Genomic DNA, 7,868 nt, shown 5'->3' with positions numbered 1-7,868 from the left:
ATGGGGGCGTCTGTGACTGTACGGTGTTATGGGGACGTCTTTGACAGGCGCACTATTATGGGTAGCTCCTGCACATAACATTCCGGACAGAGGTACACCGCTTAGGTTATGGCCGCTGTCACCTTTTGCCCTTTGCCTCCCTTTCTCCCTCCTCCTGGCATCTGCCCCCTCCGCCTTCTCCTCTGTGCCTGCTGCAGCAGTCACACTAATAATAATACACAATTTGTCAGGTTCAGCTCCTTCAGTGCATTTCAATGAGGGCTAGGGGGGCACAGCGAGGCCCGCACCTGCCTGCAGGTGGTACAGCCGCAGTGAGCTGCCCTCCTCCCGCCCTGACAGGACTGAGTATGGAAGACAGCTCACATGGCATGCCCTGCCGCCTGCTAAGAGGCTGTGAGGGAGGGGACCATTCACTCCTCTTCGCCCTCCCCCCTATTTGACTGTGCAGAGTGGTTTAACCCGATGCTCTGTGGGAAGAGCAGCTCTCAATCTGGTACCCAGAGCCTCAGCATCCCCATCCCTCCTGCGTCCTGCCACAGAGATACTGCCCTGGCACCCACCGCTACAGCCTGGCACGCTGGACACAAGGTAAAGACAATTGTGCATATTAACCCTCTATTTATACCCTTGCCATTGGTGCTGCCATTTTGCCCTTGCCCCGCTCTCCCTCATCTAAATATGTACATCTATGTAGCGGCATTAGGCGGTCAGCACAGTTGGCAGCACATATTATGCCTCTGGCATGGCCCAAGGGGCAGGGGCTGGCATTGTCCTGGTGCATTAGCTCCTCCGCTATACACAACACTATGACCTTGGAACGTAAAGCTGCCGAAATCTAATATAACCCTGACTGAACCCCGGGAATGGAGGATGGTGGGGGACGAGCTGCTCAGAAGGAGGATAGGGGGGAAGCTGCCCTGAAGGGAGAGGGGGGTGAGCTACCACGAATGTAGGATGGGGGGGCTGCCCCAAAAGGAGGATGGTGGGGAGTGAGCTACTACAAATGGAGGATGGGGGGCTGCCCAGAATAGAGGATAGGGGGAAAAGCTGCCCTGAAGGGAGAGGGGGTGACCTACCATGAATGGAGGATAGGTGGAAAAGCTGCCCTGAAGGGAGAGGGGGTGACCTACCATGAATGGAGGATAGGTGGAAAAGCTGCCCTGAAGGGAGAGGGGGTGACCTACCACGAATGAAGGATAGGGGGGCTGCCCCAAAAGGAGGATGGTGGGGAGTGAGCTACTACAAATGGAGGATGGGGGGCTGCCCAGAATAGAGGATAGGGGGAAAAGCTGCCCTGAAGGGAGAGGGGGTGACCTACCATGAATGGAGGATAGGGGGAAAAGCTGCCCTGAAGGGAGAGGGGGTGACCTACCACGAATGAAGGATAGGGGGGCTGCCCCAAAAGGAGGATGGTGGGGAGTGAGCTACTACAAATGGAGGATGGGGGGGCTGCCCAGAATGGAGGATAGGGGGAAAAGCTGCCCTGAAGGGAGAGGGGGGTGATCTACCACAAATGAAGGATAGGGGGGCTGCCCAAAAAGGAGGATGGTGGGGAGTGAGCTACTACAAATGGAGGATGGGGGGGCTGCCCAGAATGGAGGATAGGGGGAAAAGCTGCCCTGAAGGGAGAGGGGGGTGACCTATCTCGAATGGAGGATGAGGGGGGCTGCCCCGAATGGAGGCTGTGGGAGGGTGAGCTACTACAAATGGAGGATGGTGGGGCGTGACCTACCATGATTGGAGGATGGGGGGGTTGCCCTAAAAGGAGGACGAGGGGGGTGAGCTACCACAAATGGTGGATGGAGGGGGAAAAGCTACCCCAAAGGTAGGATTGGGGGGAAAGCTGCTCTGAAAGGATGATGGGGGGAAGCTACCACGAATGCAGGATGGTGGGGGAAAGCTGCCCCGAAGGGAGGGGATGAAAGCTGTGTAAGCTGCCCCAATGTGGAGGATGTGGGGGGAAAGCTGCCCTGAAAGGAGGATGGTGGGGGGTAATCTAGCACAAAGGGAGGATGGTGGTGGATATCTGGCCCGAATGAAAGTCGGGGGGGGGGGGGGCGAAATGTTACCCGAAGGAATGTGCCTCAAAGGGAGGATGGGATAAGGTTGCCTATGGCGGAAAACTGCCAGGGAGCACAACTGAGTAATACTGGAAGGCATGAGGCTGAGCGTCCCGGTGACATTCACTGTCCATATATTGGGTGGACTGAGGTGGTCACGTAACCTTGGGTGAATGGCCACTGAATTATCTATATCAATGATGTGTGGCGGTAACAGGATAGGAAAGGGTTATCTTGGTGTGAATAGTCATTACCTATCCTCTAATCCTGGGGGGGGCACATATTATTACTGATGTGTAATATCTATGATCTGTGTGTGTATATATATGTAGAAAGAAGCAAAGAGGCAGCGATTCCTTATAATGTTAGCAGAAGAATTGGTTTTTAATCGGCCCCGTGACATTTGGGCTAAGATAAGATTTCTATCCCACATCGCTCTCTCACTATTGTCAGCCCTGTATAATCCAGGATGACCTTGGCTTTCTCGGACCTCTTAGGTACACCATGGCTGTTAATGGCTTGTCTTGTAGCAACGAGCCGCCCCCGTCGCTTGCTTTGGGAATTTCCGTCCCCCTGACGCTCGGGGTGAGGACGCCCTGCATGCTGTAATGCTCTGTGTTTCCACTGCCCGGGGCGCGATATAAGTGACTGGAAGATCTCTATAAATAAAACCGCAACATATGTGAGAATCTGATTGGCCTCCTGTCGCACCATGACAGAAACATCATTCGCATGATTGAGAAAAACACTCGTGATATACAGTGCATGCGTACGGCCGGACCCTGCAAATCCCACCCGGGGTCGTGGCATCATATACAGTATGTACAGTAATTGGCTCTGAAGGCTGCAGATATCTCTGTGCCCCATACCACCGGTTTGTCAGCAGGGTCTGTATTCCCTAATATCCATTCAGAAGCCCCTTGTGCTATCAGAGGCCTGTGATCCTGTCAGAGGCCCGAGATGCTGTCGTACACCATCTCTGGTCAGAGCCTGGGATGCCGTCATACGCTCGGTCTCCAGTCAAAGGTCCAGTCTCCTGTCAGAGGCCTGGTCTCCGGTCAGAGGCCGGGATGCCGTCATACGCTCGGTCTCCGGTCAGAGGTCCAATCTCCTGTCAGAGGCCTGGTCTCCGGTCAGAGCCCGGGATGCCGTCATATGCTCGGTCTCCGGTCAGAGGTCCAATCTCCTGTCAGAGGCCTGGTCTCCGGTCAGAGCCCGGGATGCCGTCATACGCTCGGTCTCCGGTCAGAGGTCCAATCTCCTGTCAGAGGCCTGGTCTCCGGTCAGAGCCCGAGATGCCGTCATACGCTCGGTCTCCGGTCAGAGGTCCAGTCTCCTGTCAGAGGCCTGGTCTCCGGTCAGAGCCCGGGATGCCGTCATACGCTCGGTCTCTGGTCAGAGGTCCAATCTCCTGTCAGAGGCCTGGCCTCCGGTCAGAGCCCGGGATGCCGTCATACGCTCGGTCTCCGGTCAGAGGTCCAATCTCCTGTCAGAGGCCTGGTCTCCGGTCAGAGCCCGGGATGCCGTCATACGCTCGGTCTCCGGTCAGAGGTCCAATCTCCTGTCAGAGGCCTGGTGTCCGGTCAGAGACCGCGATGCCATCATACACTCAGTGTCCGGTCAGAGGTCCCATCTCCTGTCAGCGCCCGGGATGCCGTCATACGCTCGGTCTCCGGTCAGAGGTCCAGTCTCCTGTCAGAGGCCTGGCCTCCGGTCAGAGCCCGGGATGCCGTCATACGCTCGGTCTCCGGTCAGAGGTCCAATCTCCTGTCAGAGGCCTGGTCTCCGGTCAGAGCCTGGGATGCCGTCATACGCTCGGTCTCCGGTCAGAGGTCCAGTCTCTTGTCAGAGGCCTGGTCTCCGGTCAGAGCCCAAGATGCCATCATACGCTCGGTCTCCGGTCAGAGGTACAGTCTCCTGTCAGAGGCTCTAGATCCCATCACAAATGCGATATCCCGTCACAGGCCCAGGCTAAAGAGGCTTGTTCTCCTTCCCAAGAACTTACACTCATGGTTCCTTTCCCCTCGTCCTGCTATATCACCCTACTTTTTACCCTTCATTATACCATAGTGATTTCAACGTTGTCGTATTTCCACCATATTTGTTTCTCAGAGTTGTCTGTATCAGGCCCTTCACCCCCCATGGTGTCACTATATGTATCAGAGGGGTATACAGTCCTCATAGACAGTGTCTGGGTATGGCGGTGTAAACAACCTTCGTGCCGTATGTAGTTTGTGATGGGGTGTTGGTGTAAGACTGAGCAGCCGCCGCCCATTACATATGGTGTAAGTTACGTGGGCAATCCATAAATAATGCTGCCTGTAAACTGTGCTAAACCCGCTAATCCCTTCCCCTCTTCTCAGGAGTCATGTGCATATATTAGTGAGCATCTCACCTGCTGCCTGAGTGTCAAATACAGCGGGAGCGCTTGTCAGGGTGTAAAGATGTTTGATGGTTCTGAGTATAACATTATTAGCACAGTCACGATGTATGGAGCTTCTAGTACTACCGCCATACCACCACTAGTGCAACTGTGGGCCTCTCTCCTTCCAACAGGGAACAGAACCCCCAATAGACAAGAGGGCTAGACTAGGAAATACAACCGGCCTAGCAGTAGTATTTGGGAATTGTATGGTGCTAGTGTTTTGGAGCTATATGGCAGCATTATGTAGGCACTGCATGATGTATTCTTTGGCCGCAGTATAGTATGGGGAATTGTAGTAACGTTTGCAAGCTATGTGACAGTATAATATAGTCACTGTATGAGAGTATTATTTAGAATTTGTATCACTTCATTATTTGGGGCTTGTGCGGCACATTACATTGCAGTATTATTTATGAACTCTAAGGCAACAATATGTGGGCAATGTATAGCAGTATTATTTGCAATTTGTATGGTGGTATAATTTGAGGACTGTACAGCAGCATTATTTGGGCACTGTGTTGCAATATTATTTGTGAGCTGGAGGGATGTATTATATGGGCACTGTATGTCAGTATTATTTGTGAGCTCTATTATGTGGTCACTTTGTCAGAATTGTGAGCTGTATGGCTGTATCATATGGTCACTGTAGGGCAGTACTATTTGGGAGCTGAAGGGCTATATTATGTCAGCACTGTATGGCAGTATTATTTGTGAGCTGTAGGGATTTATTATATTGACACTGAAAGACGGTGTTATTTGGGAGCTGTAGGGCTTTATTATGTGGGCACTGTATGGCAGTGTTATTTGTGAGCTGTAGGGCTGTACTTTATGGGCACTGCATGGAAGTATTTTTTGTGAGCTGTAGGGCCATATCATGTGGGCATTATATGGCAATATTATTTGGGAGCTGTGGGGCTCGATCATGTAATCACTGTATGGTAGCATTAGTTGTGTGCTGTATGGCTGTATTAGGTAGGCACTACTATTTGTGAGCTGTAGGGCGTATCATGTGGGCACTGTATAGCAGTATCATTTGGGAGCTGTAGAGCTGTATTATGTGGGCACTGTATGGCAGTATTATTTGAGGGCTGTATCATGTGGGCACTGTATGACGGTTATTTTGGAGCTGTAGGGCTGTATCATGTGGGCACTGTAAGGCAGTATTATTTGTGAGCCGTAGGACTGTATCATGTGGGCACTGTATGGCAGTATAATTTGGGAGCTGTATCATGTGGGCACTGTATGGCAGTATCATTTGGGAGCTGAATTATGTGGGCACTGTATAGCAGTAATATTTGAGGGCTGTGGGGCTGGATCATGTGGACACTTTTTGACAGTATAATTGTGTGAGCTGTGGGACTGTTTTTTTGGACACTGGCAGTATTGGGACCTGTAGGTCTGTATTATGTGGGTACTGTTTGGTAGTAATACTTGGGAACTGTAGGGCTGTTTTATTTGAGCCCTGTAAGTCAGTATTATTTGGGAGCTGTAGGTCTGTATTATGTGGGCACTGTATGGCAGTATTATTTGAGGGCTGTAGTCACTGTATGGCAGTATTGTGAGCTATAGGTCTATATCATGTGGGAACAGTATACAGCAGGGGTGGGCAATTAATTTTCCCAAGGGGCCACATGAGAGACCATGACTTGTGGAGGGCCGAACCAATAGCTTGAAATTAATTCTACTCAATATTAATTTATTAATATTAATTGTATCACTTAATATTGAGCAGAATTAAGTATGCTGACACCCCCCTATATATATTTAACCCCCCCACAGCCTCTTATAGCCTCCCCATGTACTGCATGAGCCCCACACAGCCTCCCCATGTACTGCATGAGCCCCACACAGCCTCCCCATGTACTGCATGAGCCCCAGTTTTCCCATATACTGCATGAGGCCCCACACAGCCTCCCCACATACTGCATGAACCCCACACAGCCTTCTTATATACAGCATGAGCCTTACAGTTTCTCCACATACTGCATGAGGCCCCCACAGCCTCCCCATATACTGATTGAGCCCCACACGGCTTCCCTATATACTTCATGAGCCCCACACAGCCTTCCCATATACTGCATGACAGTATACATCCTTCCCATAGCCTCCCCATGTGCGGCATGTCACCCACATAGCCTCCCCATGTGCAGCATGTCACCCCCATAGCCTCCCCATGTGCAGCATGTCACTCCCCATAACCACCCATGTGCTGCACATCACCCCCATAAAATCCCCATGTGCTGTCACCCCCGTAGAATCCCCATGTGCTGTCACCCCCCCATAGAATCCCCATGTGCTGTCACCCCCCCCATAGAATCCCCATGTGCTGTCACCCCCCATAGAATACCCATGTGCTGTCACCCCTATAGAATCTCCATGTGCTGTCACCACCATAGAATCCCTATGTGCTGTCACCCCCATAGAATCCCCATGTTTACCCCCATAGAATCCCCATGGGCTGTATGTCACCCACATAAAATCCCCATGTGCTGTCACCCCCATAGAATCCCCATGTTCAGCCCCATAGAATCCCCATGTGCAGTCACCCCCATAGGATCCCCATGTTCAGCCCCATAGAATTCCCATGTGCTGTCACCCCCATAGAATCCCCATGTGCTGTCACTTCCATAGAATTCCCATGTGCTGTATGTCACCCCCATAAAATTTCCCATGTTCAGCCCCATAAAATCCCCATGTGCAGTCACCCCCATAGGATCCCCATATGCTGTCACCCCCATAGGATCCCCATATGCTGTCACCCCCATAGAATCCCCATGTGCGTATGTCACCCCCATAGAATCCCCATGTGCGTATGTCACCCCCATAGAATCCCCATGTGCGTATGTCACCCCCATGTGCGTATGTCACCCCCATAGAATCCCCATGTGCGTATGTCACCCCCATAGAATCCCCATGTGCTGTATGTCACCCCCATAGAATCCCCATGTGCTGTCTGCTGCCCCCATAGAATCCCCCATGTCCTGTATGCCGCCACCATAGAATCCCCATGTGCGTATGCCACCCCCATAGAATCCCCCATGTCCTGTATGCCGCCACCATAGAATCCCCATGTGCGTATGCCACCCCCATAGAATCCCCATGTGCTGTATGCCACCCCCATAGAATCCCCATGTGCTGTATGTCACACCCATGGAATCCCCATGTGCTGCATGTCACCCCCATAGAATCCCCATGTGTTGTATGTCACCCCATAGAATCCCCCATGTCCTGTCTGCTGCCACCATAGAATCTCCATGTGCTGCATGTCACCCCCATAGAATCCCCATGTGCTTCATGTCACCCCCATAGAATCCCCATGTGCTGCATGTCACCCCCATAGAATCCCCATGTGCTGTATGTCACCCCCATAGAATCCCCCATGT

General features: G+C 52.0%; 1 protein-coding gene across 2 annotated transcripts in view; it reads left to right on the top strand.

Annotated features, from left to right (window-relative positions):
- The first annotated feature begins 359 nt into the window (after positions 1–359).
- Positions 360–7,868, top strand: part of SV2A (synaptic vesicle glycoprotein 2A) — a 211,114-nt gene continuing 203,605 nt past the window's right edge. For both annotated transcript variants that reach the window (XM_073567045.1, XM_073567046.1), the window contains exon 1: positions 360–588. The gene's annotated coding sequence lies outside the window, so the exon portion shown is untranslated. The remainder of the gene's footprint in view (positions 589–7,868) is intronic.

The sequence above is a fragment of the Dendrobates tinctorius genome, unplaced genomic scaffold (genome assembly GCF_039654945.1).
Source record: "Dendrobates tinctorius isolate UK_male_01 unplaced genomic scaffold, ASM3965494v1 ptg000019l, whole genome shotgun sequence".
NCBI classification, from domain to species: Eukaryota; Metazoa; Chordata; class Amphibia; order Anura; family Dendrobatidae; genus Dendrobates; species Dendrobates tinctorius.
This window is presented reverse-complemented; position numbering and strand designations above follow the sequence as displayed.